At 44.5% G+C, this 20,853-nt stretch overlaps 1 protein-coding gene across 1 annotated transcript in view; it reads left to right on the forward strand.

Moving 5' to 3' along the window:
* The window catches only part of LOC138567515 (lipopolysaccharide-induced tumor necrosis factor-alpha factor homolog), a 302,792-nt gene that overhangs the window by 269,083 nt on the left and 12,856 nt on the right, over positions 1–20,853 (forward strand). The gene's annotated exons all lie outside the window — the stretch shown is intronic.

A 20,853-nucleotide genomic window follows, 5' to 3' on the forward strand; every position in this document is an offset into this window, starting at 1 on the left:
GCCATGGCGCTTAATGGCGCCATGGCTCACCGCCTTCCGTGTAATGAGGCCCATTGTGTATACGCGCTATATAAATAAACAATCATAACGTTGTTCCATGCTATACGTTTTTTTAACAGCAAAACTACTCGGTCTGTCTATGCAATGATAAACATTATCCTGGAAAATCTAGAAGCAAAACAGTGGGATGTGGTATGATAACACTTTACTCTGTGAAACCTGTATGCAAAAACCATAGGTTGTGGTGCAGTGCTCTCTGCTCCGGGAAACTTAGAAGCAAAACACATAGGGATATGGTATGATAAACTTTACGTTGGGAAACCCAAAAGCCAAAGATAGTGGGATAGAGTGTGATACATTTCACCATAGGAAAATTAGAAGCAAAACAGGTGGGGGGAAGGGGTGGGGGTATAGTATGTTTTACTCTGTGAAACCTGTATGCAAAACACAATGGGCATCATTCCGAGGTTGGTGCTAGTCATGGCGCTGTTAGCGCCATGACTAGCACCATTACCGGTACTGTGTCCGCCCTGGTTCAATGGGGACTTACCGGTCTAGTCCGACCTTTGCGGGACCGGTAAGTCCCCATTGAAAATGTCAATCCCCATTCCCATTTGAGCCCCTATAGGGCTCAATGGGAATGGGGAGGGTGCTAATAACGGTACCGTAAATTACGGTACCGTTATTAGCTCTGAAGTCCCTTTGCGGGTCCCGTCCTTAGCGCCTGCCAAAACCAGGTGCTAAGGAAGGACCCGCAAAGGGACCTCGGAATAGGGCGCAAAGGGATTACCGGCACCAGTGTCATTACCGGTGCCCGCTACCCCTTTGCACCCGGGTCGTAACGAGGCCCAATATGTGGTAGTGCAGTACTCTCTATTTAGTGAGACCTAAAATCAAAACAGAGTGAGATATGCTTTAGTACTCTTTACTCTCTGAAACATAGAAACCAAAGATAGTAGCATATAGTCTGATGCCGTTCCCCCAAGGAAACCTAGAAGCATGGGGGGAATGTGTGTTACTGAAGTCAAGAACTCCCAGGACAGCAGGTATGTATTTATTCTTGTACAAGGAAGGCCCTCCTGTCAGTGAATAAGTCTGGAAGAAGGGTCGATGTCCATATATATATATACATTCCTGTGGAACCATGTGAAAGTTCCATCTCTCCAGGCAGACTCAATAACATGTGTATTATGATTCGGCAAGAGAATGACAACAACAACATATTCCATTTTAAAAGATGACGTGCATCAATAGCATGTTGATATTTGCATTTGCAACAAGAACATAAACATGTTTGTTTATAGCAGTGCCCCCCTGTTTGTTTACCTCCTTATATGGCATTGGTAACCACAACATGTTTATGATTACAGTTCAACATTAACCTGCAACAACTACATTGAAATAACTGAACATAATCTCCTCATAAGGAGCCAAACTGAATATTTTGATAATATGTGATTCCAAGGATCCCTATAAATGTAGGATATACCAGTTACACTTTACTCTGGGAAGCCGGCAGCAGCACACCATAGGGTATGGTACAGTACGCGTTAGGTTTGGAAATCTAGAAGCAAAACACAGTCAGTTATGGTATGATATATTTTACCTCTGAGACTTAGAGACCGAGAGGCAGAACCGGGGATATGGTTTGATACACTTTGTTCTGGGAGACCTAGAAACAGAACACCCTTAGATATTATATGATACACTTTGTTCTGGGCAATCTAGAGGCTAAATGGAGTGGGCTATTATATGACATACTTTACCCTGGGAAACCTAGATGCAAAAACACAGTGGGATATGACGTGATTCACTTTAATCTGGGAATCCCAGCGGCAAATCACAGTGGGATGCAGGATGATACACTCTACTCTGGTAGAGGTAGAAGCGAAAAACAGTGGGGTATGGTTTGATATACTTTGCTCTGGGAGACCTAGATGCAAAAACACAGTGGGATATGACGTGATTCACTTTAATCTGGGAATCCCAGCGGCAAATCACAGTGGGATGCAGGATGATACACTCTACTCTGGTAGAGGTAGAAGCGAAAAACAGTGGGGTATGGTTTGATATACTTTGCTCTGGGAGACCTAGATGCAAAAACACAGTGGGATATGACGTGATTCACTTTAATCTGGGAATCCCAGCGGCAAATCACAGTGGGATGCAGGATGATACACTCTACTCTGGTAGAGGTAGAAGCGAAAAACAGTGGGGTATGGTTTGATATACTTTGCTCTGGGAGACCTAGATGCAAAAGGTAACACTCGTTTACTGCAAACCCGAAAATAGCAAACATGAAAATGTTGAATCTTTTACTGCGCCTTTTACCGCAAGTATCTGTGGGGCAGGTGGGTTAGGGTAATAAATAAGGTAAGAGGAGTAGGGCTGCGAGGGGGTCTCCCCCCACATATGCTTGAAGCAGAAGAAACATTTTCTTTTTCAGCATTTTGTTCCGTAGTGATCACATAAATCCAATGTAAAACACATTTTAATATGGTATGATTTACTTTACTCCAGGAAAGATAACAGCAAAGCACAGTGCTGTATGGTACACTATCTTCTGGGAGACTTCTGAGCAAGCTTTCTGTGTATGGGCCTCATTACGACCCTGGCGGTACGGGGTAAACGGCGCCGTAAAAGGTGCCGGCGGCGTTTACCCCGTACCGCCTCATTACGAGGTCCCCTCGTGGGACCCAGGAAGCAACGCCTGGTCAAACCAGATGTGCTTACCGGGTCCCGCGAGGGGAAGAGGGAGCAAACAACAGGCCAACTCGTAATGGCCCGTTGTTTGCTCCCTCTCCCATTCCCATTCAGCCCTATGGGGGCTGAAATGGGAATGGGGAAGGACCGGGTCTGGGTCCTTGGAGGGAGGAATTACCGGACTTTCCGAACTCAGAATGGCCCGGTAATTCCTCATTCTGAGGACCGGACCCGGACGCGATTTCGGCAGCAGCCATGCCGCCAATAGCGGCATGGCTACCGCCGAGGTCGTAATGAGGCCCTTTGTGTACAAGGTCGTAGTGTAAAGAGTATTGTTAAACATGGGATGAGTATGACCTGATCTAAGGTGGGGAGGCAAGTGCAGTTTATAGTAGGGGTGACATTCCTTAACTTTTTTAATTTCAACTTGTTGCATGTATTGTCGGAGGGCTTGGATTCATGTTGAAATAAGCCGCAATTTGGTAGGGTTCTCATTGAAAATAATTGTGTAAACTCAAAAGATAAAATGCAGCATCATTTCACTGAAGCACTTATTGGTCTATTCCTGATATCATATTTCACATATCATTAGTATCCAGGGCATACCTGATCAACTCTGGGCCTCGAGACTGCAGACCTATCAGATCTGCAGAATAATGTGAGGGGTCAGAAATGTGTTGTAAGGTTTCCTCAACAAATGCCATTTTAGCATTTTAATAAGGTTGGATACATGCCTCACTATCCCTACCCTAACAAGGATTTTCCTGCATAAATTTGCATAAACACATAAAAATAAACATAAACACACTATAATAAAGGATATCTGTTCCTCACACATATACATACAATAAATGAATAAGGGCATGCATTGCAGTTCAAAACAATAATGATTGTAACCACAGTCTCTTGGAGTCTGGGGAAATTCCCCTTCCCCAGCTTTTGGCTTCACAGTTCAAGGAAGTAAGGAAATCTTTGTCTGCAACAAAGTTCAAACACAGTTCTTTGCAAGTTCAATTGTTCAACAAAAGTTCCAATACTGTGATGGTTCAACAAAGAAAATAGAAGACTCTTCCTCTTCCTTAACAATGTATCCTCCTTAGATAAAGGACAACTTCACAGGTCATCAAGAATGACAACAATTGTTTCAGTCAGGATGATCTTTCTACAAATGATAAGAAACACAACTTCTTGGCAACTTCTTGGCAGCTTTACAGAGCTCTTCTTTTCAGAACATAAACACATAAATTGGCTCTCTGAGGACCACTTGGTAGCACTTCTTTGACTTTTAACTGGTTTACACCCATGCCAGGTCTACTACCTCCAAAGGTTTTCCATCCCCTGCCCTAACAACATTTCACAACAGAAAGTGCTCTTATAGTTACGGTCAACTGACCAGAGGGTTATAACAGCTTCATAGTATTCAACAATTCGCTACTTCAACACTTTTAGCAACTATTAAGGGAAACAGGATTCAAAGTGACTCTTTAATATTCTTCTGTAAATAATGCCCCACTCCTTCTGAACCTCTCTTCCCAGAAGGGCAGCCTTTTTGTCACTATTGTTTCCCCACTGCGCAGTGTGAGAATCTTGAAGGTGTATCTCTAGCTAGTGCCCAGGGATCTGTCACCCAGATGGCCAGGACACAGCCATCGCTATTGGATCCCATTCTTGGGGGTGGACCAGTGACAGAGGATCACCTGGATGGGAGGTCCTTGGGGAGTAGAAGTGGGAAACTGATGGGTGAGACGCAGTATCCCCCTTCTTTCGATGCCTTTTCCCCATCCTACCATGTAGGATATACCAAAACACTGCCCCCCCCTTTCCGAGACAAACAGTTTCACACAACACGGAAAACAACGGACTATCACCAGAGCCGTTTACCTGACATGTCCCAATACAAGGGTCAGGCAAAGTCAAGCAATTGATCAGAATCACACACACCTGACTGCCCTTTACCTTCCCCACCGGGATAAAAGGTGGAGCCCGAGAGCACAAGGATAGCAAGGCAGACTGCACGACGTGAAAGCTAACTCAGCATGGCAGTTCAAGAGGAGACGAAAGACGGTGAATTACGATAGAGTGACAAGCAGAGAAGTAACCTTGCCCTTTCCAATAAAGGCCTGTGAAGCCTTCGCAGATGGAAACATAAGACCGCAAACAATAGCCAGCGTGTGCTGCAGCAGATGTCTATGGTATGCGAGAACCTCCTCCGCTGATAACCAAGCCAGGAAAGGACGTTGGTCTCAGTGGTACCAACCTTGGCTCCAAGGATCAAGAAAGGCAAAGCGGTTCATCACAGCCGGTGAGTCAAGGGCAGGATCGATAAGAAACTGAACTGTGTCGAATGAAAAGTAGCCAATGGCTAATTTGAAGTTTGAAAGGCTTAAAGATACGATTGAGGAACAAGGGGGAAGACCAGCAACTGAGGGAGCAGACACCTCATGGGTGCTTGGGCAAGTAGCTCTGGGCGACTACCCGGTGGTAGAAACTGAAAGAACCAGAAGCCCTTGGGATGAGGTGAAAAGAGGTCAAAGTGGTCATACAGGGGTCTTGTAAAATTCTCTGTACCGTTGAAAGTCTTTGACCTACAGATGGTTGCGAAACAAATCTCGCTTGGTGAAATGAGCGCAGGAACATTGTGTTATAAAAGTTCGCGAAAGTGAACCTGGAAGAGGGAAGCCCACAATCAGAGACGAAGCCTGAAGACCTGTTTAAAAAGACATTAAAACTCATGAAAGTAATTGGTATTGGAAGACCAGGGGAAGTGAGTCGTTCCCCCTTGTCAAGTGGGTCCTAGCCCGGTCAAGGGAGATCCAGGGGTGAAAAGACATCACCCAAAAGTAATTGAGAAAGGAACTGTACAACTGATTGGTTGAATACGATACGTGAGGGGTTGGTGCCCGGAAGAGGGGGACCCAGGGGTGAAACCATCACCCAATGTGAACTGTGGAAAATACATTTCTGTTTGTATTTGTTTGTTGGATAAATCAGGCCTCGAAGGCAAGAGACTTTTAAATGCAAAGAGACTTTACCGTCAAAGAACCTGATAGGTGGAATGGAACTGTTGGCTTGTGCTGAGAAAGCTTGAGTGTGTGCTGTTCTCCTAGGTCTAACCTTGTCCCGTGATGAAAACGTGGAGAAGAGAGACCCCTGGCAATCATATCCTGACTTATTATTTGAGATCACTTCTTTCTTTATTGAAACACTATCCCACATTCTTTCTCTAATTAGTTGTAAGGATTTGGCAATAGGTTTTTCTTAGTATAGGTCCTTTTATTTTGACATGACGCCACTAGGACTGCCTTATTTTTCATTTAATGGTCGACACTTGCTCCCATCTTAGATTTAGGTCAGGCGTTTTTCCACCTTGCATTAATTGTTCAATAAACCCCCTTGAACTGTGATCACTTGTGTCTGTCTTTACTGTTGCCACAATGAGTTCCTTACAGCAGGTAACCAAACACTGATGAGCATAGGATCTTAGACTCACCGGGTAAGACGTGTGCCTCCTGTCCCTCACCGCTCAAAGGGCTCCATGTTTCCATGGCTCTTCGAGACCCGGCAAACTACTCCTTGTCATCTGCTTTCGCTCACGCCACCTGCACTTGGAGCCCCTGTTGCTCCTGTGGCCTTCGTGTGCACACCAGCCACCAGAAACAGTCTCGAGGTCCTTGGGTGTAAGCCAGCCACCTGAGACAGCCTCCTCGGAATGAAAGCTTCTCTTACCTTCACTTTCTTCTGCAGAGTCTCTGCAATTCAGTAGTTGAGAAATACACACCCTCTCAGGACCGGCAGCCAATTTCTGCTGCACAGATGTCCCAGCGTACTCGCTCTCTTCCAGATTCTGTCTGGGCTGCCTGCAAGAACCACACGGCTTCTGCTGCTTGCTCTCTACCTGCTACTGTTTCCCCTGCTGCAGCTGCTTCTGTAGCTGCTTCTCCTTCTTCTCCTGCTTCTCTATGGCCTGCACCTGCGGGGGCTTTTAAGCCTCCCTGTCTCCCTCAAGTGTGGGTCATTTGCATTAATGATCTGATCACTTGTGCGACATTGTACCTTTCCAGCCTTCTTTCTCATGCCAGTACTTAGGGAATTATGGGACTTGAAGTCCTTAGTTTCTCTTAATTCTTCAGGTCTTACAATAAGCCACTAAAAGGGTGGGGGGTTTTGGGGAAAGTTGAACAAGAGGGGGTTCCCCTTCCTCCTAACCTGCTCCCCCCACCACCATGTAGTCCTCCCGCAGAACACCACAACAAGGTCAGGATCAGGACTCGTCTGTCTTTCCCTGGCCAAAAGAGAAGGGTCTTAGGCCAGGTTTTTGGGGGGACTTATGGCTGATTCATCACAATAACCACTGCATTTGTACATTATGCACCATTGGCAATAATTGGATTTCAATCCTCTAATTAATATTTAAGTTGAATACATTGAAAACCTGACATCTTTGTGACTTTCATGGACCCCACTTGTACTCCGCTGGTTTGTGGCTTCAGGAACACTGTTGCTTGATTAGAGGTTGTTAGGGAGAATTCTCTGTTTAGGCTGAATTTCCTAACCTAGTGAGTCCCCCAGCAGCTTTGCTGGATTTTTGGGGTTTATTTTTTTCTCCTGCCAAGAGTGAAACTCTTTTACCCTCACTCTTGGGCATGATTTGAGTGTGTTTCTTTGAATCTAGATGTGTTTAATGGGCTATGGGGTCTTTTACTCCATAAGGTTTCATGTATTTTGGTGATGTGTGTTACACAGCACCCTCAGTGCAGTGACACAGGGGTGTCATAGTGACCCCCCAGTATAGACTCCATACCCTGGGACTGACTACTGTCTCCCAGGGCATGTAAAGTCACCATTGACTTTACTAGTCTTAAATTCTGAACAGAACCAGTACAAACCAGCATATTGTGGACGTACTGGCTGGGGCAATTCGATTGCCCCAGGGTCTTTTAGTCGAGGGGGCACGTCTCCGTCCCCCCTGATCGAGTTTTGGCTGGTGGCAGTGGATACTACTTTTTATATTCAACCGCAAATATTTTCCTATGGGATTTCCCATTGTTTTAGGCTACTATCTTTATTTAATTATTTACGGTAGCCTCGAACATACCGCCGGTTTATTTAATTAATATTAATTCTCCGGTTGGTGTTTTTTGCCAAAACTTGATTCTAAAATGGCGTTTGTGTTCTCTTCTGTGACTCCAACCCAAGTCGAGCCCTTTGTTCCACTTTTTGGCGGGCTTCTCCACAGAAGCCCTCCAAAGTGGTGCCACTCTGTCTGGGGTACTTAGGAGGGGTGGAGGGGGATTTAGGCACCCTGGACTGAGTTGCCTAGGCAACTCAAGTCGCACTCCATCCTGATTGGCCCAAGTGGTGAGCCGGCCGGCTCACCACTTAGCATGTTTGAGTGACAGCTAGGCTGAGTGAATGGGGGTTTTTCTGCATAAAAGCAGGGCTTTGGGGACTGGAACTTCAGAAGTCGCCACAGGACCTAAGGATCTGACGAGGGAGAAGCTGAGCCGACCTGCCACGACACCACCACCGGTGGAGCCCTGCTGGACCGCCTCACCACTTTTCCCAACGACGGAGATCTCCTGCCAGAGAGTCTTCTTCCTTTGACTGGTGGAGATAACCAGTTTCACCATCTTTTCACCTTCCCGACCTACCTCGTGGCCGCCTTGCCTGTGCCAAGCACCCCGGCAACCGGGATACCACATTTTACCACAACCGCGAACAAAGGTACCACCTTTAACCGGAAAACTCCGCGGCTGGTTTCTTCCCTGGTAGTGCAACGACCTTCATCTCTCCTCCAAGTCGAGATCTTCTCTTCCCCTGGACGACGACGCAACTTGCACCCACTACCAGGAACAACTGCCACCGCTGGAGGATCCTTCCCACTTAAGGTACCGTGTCCCGCCTGGCTTCCCTTGCTACCGACTGTACGGGGTAGATTTAGTCCCCGGCTTTCGAACCTGGGTTAGCCTGGGACACCCTGGCTAAACTTTCCTAAACCTCTCTAAACTGTTTGTGAACTATCTGCAAGACTTTCTAAGCCTAGTGTAACTGTGTGATCTTGGGCGCATTTGTGCTCTACTCTCTCTAAGAGTGGGCCCAGCCTTTGGACTTTGGCTCACCAGTGACTTTTGCTCTTCTGCCTTGCTAACAGTGTTCCTGAACCTTAGAGTGGTGTACCTTTCCATATTCTGTCTTTTTCCCTCCCTTTCTCACAAACTTATTGGAGTGCAATCTAGTTAAGTGCTCACCTCTGTATGAAAATAAGTGGTGTTTTACTGTGACTTATCTGATAAGGAAAAAGGGGTGTACATTTTACAATAGTAACTGTGTTTAGAATATTTTACAACAAGAGTGCTGGAGTGTTTCAAACCGTGTGTTTTTAAATAAATAATTATATACTTTGATACCAAAGCTCTGGTCAGTGTTTGCTTGTATTATTGTATCTGGGTCCCTATTGTGTATACTTTGCTTACTGCCTAACTCTCTTGAGGGAAGTCTGACTGCTCAGCCACAGCTACCAGGTAAATCGGGGTGGTACAGACTGCTACCAAGTGGGTTTACTGCCAACACCTGTAGTCTTAAATCTTTTGCAGTGTTCCCTAAGGGAACTGCACAGGTTTCTGCCTAACAGAGGCGTACCATGTGAACAATGGTGGTGTTGTGTCACAATGGGCCTTTGTCATAATTTTCCATTTCATTTAATCAAGCTGATTTAGCGGCACAATTAGAAGCATGCCATTGCTTGTTACCAATAAACACATCACATACATATATTGCTATGTGGATGTAGCAGAGGCCTGGAATAAGGGCCTTGTTCCTCATAAGGATGCTCTCAGCAATGACCATTAGCTGCCTGGTCCTTGTTTGACAATCCCTTGCTGATGCTTTTTGCCTGGAGTTCTGAACAGTAATAGGGACCGGGCAGTGTTGGGAGTAGCGCTGCATTTTGGAAGCGAGGAGGCGATGGGTGGTACATTCCTGGATTATATAAGGGATTGGCTAGTAGGATGCAGAGTTTAAGTTTCTGAAGACTAAATGAAACATGCATCATTCCTGAAAATGACAAATCTAGATGATACAGTTGGGTGAACTATGTTGTAGGGGGGCTGAGAGGTGAGTGAGTGTGCCATCTTTAACTTTAAAAATTGAAGTGTTAGGGATATTAGTTTACTGGATATCCAGTAGGTAGGATGGTGTTAGTACATTTAGAAAGATACACATTTGGAACACTAAACAGAGCTTACATGCAGCTCAAACATTTTTACATAGGAAATGTAATCCTCAGCCCAGTGATCCACATACCATGGGCTCACCTCTGTGATCTTTGCGTCCCTACTCATGGTCCAGCATATAGAAAAACAACTTTGTAATCATCTTAGGTAAGGGATTGCCTGTTTAAAACAAACTTGTGGCCAAAAGGTTTTTACTTTTGTGTTAATGATTTATTATTAACTAGGTGTACCCGGCCAGACGTTGCTGTGGCTCAATCTGGTTAAATGGAAAAGAAAGAAAAGAGAAAGCGCACATTTCTAATATGTTTGATTTCACATTGCTTGTGGCTATACAATATTTTTGTTGTTCCATTGTCTGTGCAGATATAGAGATTGTCTGGTTTGCCGACTCTTGAAGACGCAACATGTAATTGTCCATGTCAGAAGCAATCCATGTATAGATCTAAACCACACAATTCTAAAGATTGACATTGAGCTTTGTTGATGATGATTGCAAACGCAAGTTGGCATGAATTGAGCAGTTACGATTTCTGTGCCGAACGACGTCATTTGGAAGCATGAGTTGTATTTCCTGATGTTAGATAGGAAATGCTTTGATTTGGCGATATATCCGACAAGCAAAGTTGTTAATGGCTTTGGCGGTTCTCCAAGTTGAGGTAGTTTAATTTTCCCGGCGGCGCAACACATTCCTTTCGTTTCTCCATTAAATTTCAGAGCCTTGCAATAAGGACGCACTTCAGTCATAGTGCCGATGAGAACATGCCAGCTCAAACTATAATCATCAGCTGGGTTTGTTTGTTTGTTTATTCATTTGTATTGCGCACCAGACCCGAGGGTATGAGGGCGCATGAGCAGCAAGGTTATTCAAAGCTTGGTTACAGGTTGCTTATAGTTTACATTAAATAATTGCGGTGTGGCAATGAGGAACATGTATGCAGTTTGGCAGGAGATAATGCAATACATATATATATATATACAAAGAATTATAAAAATTTACAAGTTTAAAATTACAAATTTACAGATTTACTTAAGGCATGCAATGCGGAGAGCAACCGAGTGCTGTTAGAGGTATTAATGGTTTGTGTTCTTTAACCAATGGATGTAGTTGCGCCTAAAAAGTGAGTAAGATTGGGGAGTTCTGAGTGATGGTGGTAAGGAGTTCCAGTGTTGAGGTGCTTTCACCTGGAAGCTGTTGCCACCCATTTTGGTGCGTTTAAACCTGGGGACAGTGAGCAGATTAGCATTGGAGGATCTGGTGGGTCTGATGGGGGTGTGTTTGCATAATCTGTCTGCCAGATAGCGTGGGGCAGCGTTATTCAGGCATTTGTGGGTGAGTGATGCTACTTTAAGCAGGATTTTGTCTATTGTGCTGAGCCAGTTATGGGATTTCCTGATATTGGAAATGTGTTACCTCCTGGGAATGTTGAGCGCTGCTCTAAGAGCGTTGTTTTGTAGCGTCTGAATTATGTTGGTGATTTGTTTGGTGGCTCCTATATAAAGGGCGTTACAATAGTCCAGTTTGGATAATACCAAAGCTCTGGCTAGTTAGTACAACTCTGGGTGGAGAGGAAGGGTTTGGCTGCTCTTATAAGCTTACATGTGTAGGCCGTGGAGGATGCCATCGAGCTAACCTGTTTGTGGAAGGTTAGGGAGGAGTCGAGGTATATTCCTAGAATTTTTACTTCTTTTGAAACCTTGATTGGGTTCCCATCTATGATGAAGTTGGCGTAATTGTGGTCGAGTTTGGTTAGGTTGGAGGTGGAGCCAAGGATGATGAGTTCAGTTTTGTCATCATTCAGGCATAGACTGTGCGAAGCCATCAATGCCTGGATGATGAGATACACCTTGTTCACCAAGGCCAAATCCTGGTTATAATCTCCCGTCAACGGGATGAGGATCTGTGTATCATCGGCGTAGTTAGTGTAGGTGATACCCAGGCCATCTAGATCATCAAACAGGGGCTTTGTGAACACGTTGTACAGAGTGGGGGAGACGCACGAGCCCTGTGGGACTCCACACGTGATGGGGATGGGCTCGGCGGCGGCAGAGGAGGAGAAGACACGCATGGATCTGTTGTTGAGGAATGACTCAATCCAACTGATGGCTTCTTGTGAAAAGTGGGCAGCTGAGTTTAAATGATTACATAGGATTTTATGGTTGACTAGGTCAAATGCCGCGGAGAGGTCTAACAAGAGTAGTAATGCATTTTTCCCGTTATCTCTAAGGACGTCTATTTGGGCTTTCAGATCTATCAGGGCAGTTTCAGTTCCATGTTCGGGTCTGAAGCCGGATTGTCTTATTCCTAGAAGGTGGTTTGTTTTAAGATATTTTTGGATTTGTTGGTATGCTGTCTTGTCTAGTATCTTGAGCAGGAATGGGACGGTGGTGATCGGTCTGTAGTTGGTCGGGATGGACGGGTCGAGGGAAGGTTTTTTGAGGAGAGGGAGGACCCAGGATTCTTTAAGGTTAATGGGGACTGTTCCTGAGGAAAAAGAGGCATTGATGAGTCTGGTGATGAATGGCGAGAGGTCTCTTGCCGAATCTTTAATGATTTGTGGGGGGCAGAGGTCACCTTTGCAATTAGAGGATTTAAGGCCAAGAATGATTTTTTCTACTTCGAGAGTAGAGACTTTGGAAAAGCTGAAGCGAGCAGTGATGGGTGTGTGGTGAGAGGGTAGAGGGCTCGAATAGGTGTTGATGGGGTTGGTGAGTTTGGTGAGGGAGTCTTTCTCATTTTGAATTTTTGTTTGAAGGCCAGTGACTTTGTTAATTAGTGAATTTTGGACACTGGTGCACCATAGTTTGTTTTTAATGCAGGTATCTGGTATTGTTACCGGGGTTTCCAATTCTTTCAGGATAGTAAATAATTATCTGGTGCTGGACTTGGATTGTGAGATTCTCTGGTTATAGGATTCTTGTTTGGCCGCTATGATTTCTTTTTTATAGTTGCTGTTATTTTGTTGAGCAGTAGTTTGTTATGGGCTGTCGGAGATTGTCTCCAGACTTGTTCCAGTTTGCGCTTTTCCAATCTAAGGGTTTTAAGATGGCTGGAGAACCATTGGTTGAGGTGCTTTTTTGGTTTGGATTTTCTGAGTTTCAGTGGTGCAATGGCATCTAAAGCTATGCACATGGTGTTGTTGTAGCCTTCTACGAGGTCATAGGGATTAGCGTCTTGGAGTTGGCTAATCGTCGGAAGAATGAGCGGGATCAGTTTTTCCACTGTAATATTTCTTTTGCTTCTCGTGGGGATGGCTGCGGCTAGTGCCATGTTGGTTGTGGGGCTTGAGGCCTCAAGTGAGAAGGAGAGGAGATGGTGGTCAGTCCAGGATTGGGGAGTGTTGTTCGTGATCGATACGGCACAGTTGTAGTCTGCTATCCAATCGGAACCGGAATGCAAGGCAATTGTAATCGTGTGATTGCTGAGCACGGACTCATGTTTGACGCTGATCTGCTGTTTCCCATTGACGTCTTTCAGCCACTCTCAGCCTGTCGCGTTCATTCAGTTGAGAACAAAGCATATCTGAAGCTGCAGAATGTGATTGCCGTGCTCGCAATCGTGCATCCTGAAGTCTGGCTGCATGTCGCTCTGCTGCTTCCTCGGCACGTTTTTGAGCCGTTCTTAATCGGAAACATTGAAATGGAATTGTAAAATATTTAGTACAGCGGGTGTTGCTTTTACGTAAACAAGATGATGCTGTTTTTCCGAAAAAGCATGAAAATATTTAGTATAGAGTGTGTTGCTTTTACGTCCAACAGATGGCGCTGTTTTTCCAAAAAAGCATGTTTTTACCTGTCACAGTTGTGACATCTATGTATGGTAGGTATATAAAAATACGCGCATATTCGAATGCAACGTTGTGTCAAAATTTCAAAGCAATCGGTGAAGAACTTTCGGAGATTTAAGATTTTGAACAAATAAACATTTACATAGCGACGTGCAGCCAGACTTCAGGATGGAAAAGGTGGGACGGGATACGGGATATTACCTTCGGGATACTGCCCGACCCCTGATGAGGCTGTATGTATCTTGAGAAGCCTTCCCTATCATAAACATCCAGCAAGAGGTCAATAACAACCTTCATGGTTAATGTTGGAGCAAACTAAACCTCAAACTATAACAATGTGTAGTTGACAAGTGCCATAAAATGCCAAAATTCACTACATAACATGTCCACCAGGACCATGACATCTATTCCTAGTTCCTCTCACATCTCCAATGGGCCAGCCACTGGTTATAAGAGCACCAGATCTAATATTTTGTTTTTGTCACTCTAAGCAGATGTATGGCAATTGTTTACCACCACCTCCCCCATGGTGCTCATTTACGGTCACCAATACCCTCCTGTTGGTGATATGAATCAGATGTCCATGGTAGGCATTGCTCACAATTGTTTGCCTCACCGCTTTAGGAGGGACAGGTTTTTCTCCTCTTACTAATCCCCATTCACATAGTGCCATCTCGTCTCTGACTATGATGTACACCACTTCACACTCAGGTTTATTAGGTCAAACTTAGATGATGACCCGATTCAACTCCTCATTGTCCCCCATTGCCCTTATCCACTCCTCCTTGTGAACTACAACACCCATCATCTCCATCATGCAGGCCACCCATATATCCATATGTTCTATCTCCTCAATCCCTTCTCTCTGAGATGGTAGTGGAGTTAGTCACAAATGCTAAAAACAATCTGCAACGGGATTGTCTTTCTCTTTTATGTTACGAAGTGAAATTAAACTCCTGTGCATTTGCTAACCACTTCACAACAATTTGCAAACCTGAACCCTGTATTAACAATAGATGCACTAATGTCTTATGGTCACTGCATATTTTAAACAGTATGCCCCAAAGGTAAGTTCGGAAGTACTACTTCTCAATGACTGAGAATTTGCTCTCACATGGACTCCGAGACCTGGAAGTAAAAGCTATAGGCACCGCCATTGCTTCTTGTCATTGACGCAATACTGCTCCTATTCCCCTTTCACTAGCATCTACAGACAAATAAATCTATACAGAGGCAGAGCATTTGCGATAGCTCGCTTAAGGCTTGCAAATTCATGTTGCATTTTGTGTCCATTCAAAGTTCACTCCCTTCATTAAAACATCTCTTAAATGTGTTAAATGTGTTGTCTTCTCTGAGAACACAGGTACACATTTTAAATAGAATTCTACTAGGCCTTTAAATGACCTTAGTTGATCATTGCCTTCTGGCCCCTTCACTTCCATAACCACCCTCAACCATTCAGGTTTTGGCTTCAGCCCCTCCACTGTCATGATGTGCCCCAAATACGCGACCTGGGATACTTTGAATTTGCATTTATATTCCTTCACAGTTAACTCTGCATTCTGTAGTGTTTCTAAAACATGAACGAATGACTGATCATGCTCAGTTTCATCCCATGTGCACACCTACATATTGTCCTGGAAGCATTGTATTCCTTTCTTCCCAGGAAAAAAGGTTTTCCATAACCCTTTGGAAGACAGCACTAGCCATGGCTAACCCGAATGGCATGCGTTTATACTGATCTGCTCCCACAGGGGTCATGAAAGATGTAATGTGTTGGGAATCAGGATGTAACTATTTGATGGTATGCTGAGGAAAGATCAATGGTGGAAAACCACTGTACTTTCCCTATTGTGGACAACATAGTGCTAATATTGGAAAGGGGATACCTGTCCACCTATATTATTTTGTGAACATCACGCAAATCCACACACACACACAGCTATTTTCCTGTCTGGTTTCTGCTTATCACAATGGGTGACAACCACTCAATTGACTCAGTAGGCTCTATAATACCCTTAGAACATAGTTTTCCAATTCTAGCTTTAGCTTGTTTCTCACATTTAAAGGGTCTTGCCTAACCGTATGCACTATTGGAACTGCACCGTGATTTTGTTTAATTTGATGGTTAAATCTTTCTAGCTTCCCAATGCAATCCCTAAAAACTACTAGTAACTTCTTCACTACTTCCTACACATGCCCACTTGGATTTGTCCTTCCTGGCCTGCTTTGTAATCGTCCTTCCTGACTCCATCCCAGGAGACCCCCTCCCTTCTCAGCTACATACACCTTCCCTTTAATCTTACAATTCACCAAACTTCTTTTATACTATGCATAGCCCAAGATGTGAACACTGGCATAAGCGGAACAATGTATGTCACTTTCTTGTAATTCACACCCCCTCCCTTGCAGTACTGGCTCATAAATCGCTTGGGATACCAGTGTGTACGGTGATCAAGAGTCCACTAGTATCTGCATATCAATCACTGCAACCTCTGTCAGGGGAGGTTTGTAGGGTCCCTCTTATTCATCTTCTTTCCCTGACATGGTTTCCATGTGGACCATTACTTTTGAAAACTCTTGTTTTCTCTCATCCCGACCCAGCAAATTCACTCTGGTGCTTGACACCTCCTGACTTTCCGGATTATTAGTTTGACATACTCACGCAAAATGTCCTCTTTGATTGCACCTGTGATATTGCACTCTTTGTCAGTGGCTATGTGTTCTCTCATTCCACATCGAGGACATGTACCCTAAAAGTATGAACAGCTGACATGTTTAGGATTCACCTGTTCTTGTCCCTTGCTGACCGGAGTATCTTTCCTTTGCTTGCCAGTCACTGCCATCACATTGTCCATCTCAGGCGGTGACACCACATTGATCGCTTTGACATTATTCTCACCAAGAGTTTCCTTGGTCTCCAGATACTGTGTGCACGTCATACTCATTTCACTGCTCTGTGCAATTTCCACTGCTTTGCTTATCGTAGTTGTTCTGCTTGCCATAGCCTCTCTTGGATCTTCGGATCTAATATGCATAACACCAGCTGTTTCTGATATATCGATCTTCCACTCTCATGAAATAGGAGGACATGATTAATGTTCTCAAGTTCTCTACACAATTGTGTACACTCTCTGTGACTGTTTGTGAGAAAAAAAAACATATATCATTCTCAGATTATATTAGTGCGGTGGCCATACTGCTGCCGCATTTGTTGTATTTCTAAACACAGCACACCCATGAGGAACATTTATGAACACAGACTGTCATCATCTGAAGTCAAGGCTATGTAAAAAAACATTCTTTGTTAAATAAAAAAATAAAACACTTTTCATAGAAACATGTTTGCTAAAGGGGGTAGTAAAGTGCTATCCGCACAAATTGTAATCAGAAGACAGCTGTCATAAACATTACAATATTGTTCATTAGTTTAGAAAAATGACAAAAGGTAATGGGGTGGATGTAACCCAGGTGCCCCACCGGCAAACCCGTAGTTGGCCGGTCGAGTAAAGTGCCAGTATTTCGGGAACACTGGCACTTTTTTACAGGACCGGGCGACATAGAATGAGGCCCAATGCAATTAGGACAGAGGAAGTCAGAGATGCAGATGAGACTAAGCACAAGGTGTTTAGTCACTTCAGGGAGAATAATGCACAATGGTGACCCAATACGAGGTCATAGATCGTAATCTAGAAGACAAAGAGCCACAGGGCACCTCACCTCACTCGAAGCCTCCATGCTGGGAGAATAGTGCAAGGATCATGTGTAATGGTCCAGACAGCAAGTGAAGTTTCAAGTTGCTTTGACAGCCATGCCAGACAACTTGAATTTCAGTGTGAAGCAACACAGGTGAGTGCTCGAATTCAGAGGAGCACAAAAATGCCTTCTGGCTAAATAAGAGGCAGAGCTTCGCCATCAGGTTTCTCAGATTCCAAGAGGTGCTGTTGGGGATCTCCTGGGAAGTCTTTCCGCGTGGTGCTTTGGGTTCAAATCACAGCAGTTGGCAAAGTACTGGCGCAGTGATTCATATAATAACTCTAAATCTGGGGTCTCAGTTTACACACTCACCCACCACCCAAAGTTTAATCGGCCAGCAAATCAATGCTGGTTGACACACACAGACCTTTACCGGTATCTTCACAGCAACACAGTGGATGTGGATTCCAAGATATTCCCAAACCTACCCAGCCCCAGGCATGTCCAATCAAGTCAGATTCTGAGCTCCTGACTATGGACAACAACATACAATTGTCTGAATACTTAATTTCTAAACAACGAGAGACTCTCTTTTAGAGCCTTCCTGTTGGTCAAAATGGGCAACACCTTTACTGACAACATTTTAGGGTACACTGCCACCACCCACAACCAGAACAACTGCATGTGCTGGTTTTCTTGCCCAGCAAGAGTAGAGGGCCCTTGTTGAGATATCCCATCTTGAGGTACCTAAGGATTTCCAAAGGGCACACAACAACAGAGAGTTGAATCCTCATTGAGACCGGGGCTAGCCCCATTCGAGAAAAGTAGAAGCATCACAAAAATCAACAACATTTCAGGGCACTGCAATTGTAAATCTTCCTGACCTGTGTCAACCCCAGAATGTTTTGCTTTATTGGTGGAATATTTTTCCCTATACCTTTTTCCACACTCACAGAATCTTTTACAATTTGTACAGGTGTCATTTATAAGACTCTCCATAGTGTCTTTTTAATGTTATCCTCTTTGCCAAATCTTGGTATATACCTTTTTATTGTTGCAAGGTTGCCCTTGGAGCTACCCTTTAAATTTCTCTGGCTAACCTTGTGAGAACTACAATTCCCAAGGGTAGAAAGAATCTTTGGATCCCTTTTACATTTTGTTAGGTGAAACCAGCACATGGAGTCCTGGGGAGATACAATGTATCCGTGTTCTCTTTTAACTGTAACATTGCTGTTACAGGGACAAGTTTACCTTTACTAGCTAGTGGCAGTGAACCTTTTTCCTAATTCAGTGCACCTTTATGGCGGGCTGTTTTCACAGCTGCGGTAAAGGCACCCAAGTGTGCCCATTTTACCAAAATGGTCCCTGTCTCTGTTTTTCGCCATTTTAGTGTTCCTTGTCCTTTCTTGTTCCTTCCTCTGACCTCTAGAGTGGGAAAATCGTTTGTGTCAATTTTATCTTCTGTGGGAGACCTAGGTTAAGCCCGCCCAGGCTCCAGAGTGTCTGTGAAGGCAGGAAGCGAGGGAGGAGTCCAAAAAGTTGCACTCCTTTGTCTATCAGCCTGACTACGAGCATCCAGTTCAAACTAGGAGGCTGGATGTCCCGAAAGAACTGCCAACCCACAAAGTTTGAATGTTGCAAGTTTGTTTGAATGGCAGGGTGCCTGCATAAAAGTCTGATCATGGAAGCTGAAGAGATAGTCGACCACTGGAACTAAATCCAAAGAAAAAGATGAGGAAAATGCAGCTGAGACGATTTCCAGCAACCGGAGAGTCTCCTGTGTAACCAGAGCCTGCTGTTACCCTTCCTTCCAAGCAACCTGGGGACTCCAAAAATGATGACCCCAACCCGAAGCCTGGCGAGATTCACTGGACTCAAGAAGACCTGAATTTTGAGCCATCCCAAGTCGTGCTGCAGCCTTGCAGGGATGCAATACCCCAATACCCTGGGACCTTAAGCCATTGTGCAGTGTATTCGGAATTCTGAAAATCTTGCTGAAACTTTGTGGCATCCTGCTGGACTTCCAGAGACATGAATCAAGTCTGAAAAGTTCCCTTACCAGAGTGCTGGACCTTCCAAATGACAAGAATACGACCAGCAATATTCAGTTGTCTTCTGGCTTCTAAAAAGGGTGTCAAAACCACAGAAGCTCATCCAGACTCAAAGGGACTCTTGCATGGAGCCTTCCCCATTGAACCTTGCTTCAAAGGTCCTTACAGGATCCTGTCTTCAGTCTTCACAACAAGGAATTCAGCAACCAGGTTTTTGGCTGTAGATCCTGAAGTCCTCCTGCTGCAAACTCTTCTTCTGTGCTGAGGTACTCTGTTGGCTTGGGTATTAATTACCTTAAGTCTCTTGTGATTCCTGTGTAGATTTGGGGTGTTTCCTGTGATTGGGAGTCCTCTCGTCCAGTTCACCCAGGCCCACTGCTGGAATCCTCCTAGGATGTCTTCTCAGAAGTCCCTGGACCCTCGACTAACTGTGAAATACTTACTTGTTTGTCCAGCCTTCCTTAGGAACTCTGACTTTCTTTTGCTACTTCTGTGCCTTCCTGAACCGTCTGTTGCATCTAGTGCCCCCCTTCTGCCACTAAGAACACTCACGCTCCAAGAATAAGGGAAATACTTTCTAAGGATTGGACCTTTTGCCTACAAAAGAGAACAAGTGTTTAAAAGTGTACTTACTTGTTCTGGGCCACAGAAATGTCATTGTCACGAACGTCATGAAACCCTCCCAGAGAGAACCAAGAGATGCCCTTCGTAATAAAGTTCTTGCATGGCTTTGTGCAAGATCCAGTCCTGGGGTTGTTCGTTGTTCTGACCTGAAGTTCTTGCGCAGGATAGAACTGGATGATTGGTGTGCCCAGGAGAACAGGGATAGCATACTGGTGGGGTGCGGAGCCAGTACCTTGCCCCTTAATCTGAGACAGTGTAAATACCTGTCCATGGGCTCCTCGAACCTTGGACTTGTACTCTGAGTTTGATCTGTAATCTGAAACTCTGAACTGATGAGGTTTGTACTGGTCGTCTCATTCTGTGCTTATTCTGCTTTGTTTCCTCTTTGTTTTGTTATGTATTATTTGCAAGTTACGTTTTCTGTAGCGCTTTGAGGCCTCTGGGCAAAATGCGTTTTACAAGAAATCTAAATAAATAAATAAAGCATTCAGGTGAAGATTCACTGGATGATCTCATTACGAGTTTGACAGCAATTCTGCTGGAGTTACTGCCAAGCTCACATAACATTACCACCATTTGGTCTGGTGGAATGACAGTCGGTAATCCAACTATGGTGAATGCAGTGTTAGTCTTCATTTCTTTTAGTTCATAGGACTCCAGTCGGAATTTTGGAGGATTTACTACAAGCAATATTTCCACTGCAAGAAATAGTCCAATATTTGGGGGCAAAGTGGAGGAGTTACCTTCAGCAACGTGCTGGGG

Source organism: Ambystoma mexicanum, chromosome 2p (assembly GCF_040938575.1).
Source record: "Ambystoma mexicanum isolate Mex_15411 chromosome 2p, UKY_AmexF1_1, whole genome shotgun sequence".
NCBI lineage: Eukaryota > Metazoa > Chordata > Amphibia > Caudata > Ambystomatidae > Ambystoma > Ambystoma mexicanum.